This window comes from Euprymna scolopes, chromosome 15 (assembly GCF_053919585.1).
Source record: "Euprymna scolopes isolate OS-2025 chromosome 15, ASM5391958v1, whole genome shotgun sequence".
Classification (NCBI taxonomy): domain Eukaryota; kingdom Metazoa; phylum Mollusca; class Cephalopoda; order Sepiida; family Sepiolidae; genus Euprymna; species Euprymna scolopes.
In genome coordinates, this window is record NC_136496.1 from 105,937,759 (window position 1) to 105,938,186 (window position 428).

Sequence of the window (428 nt, forward strand, 5' to 3'; positions counted from 1 at the left end):
AGCTATTCCATGATCCTCTTTAAGGGTGGATTCTCTTTCGAATTAAAATTGACCCCAGCAACACGCCAATACTTATTGGATACAACATAACAATGGTTTAATTAAAAGGACAGAACATAAACTTCATAAATGTTTCAAGAGTTTTTGTGGAACGAACTGGATTCGAACTCAGCACACAGGCTGAAAACCTGCGAACAGAAACACATTCATCAAAGTCATATTTAACTTTATGTCTAGCCTCCTGTAAAGGATGTAAGTAAAATGTCAATGATGTATTGTAAAAGGACAGAATATAAACTTTACATACTGTGTGCAAGAGAGAGAAAGAGAGAGATAGACAGGGAGAGAGAGAGAGATGACGGAGGTGATGAGAATAGTTTTCCTTACATCAGTGGTTCTTTACTTTCTGTCACGAGTTTTAGTGATAG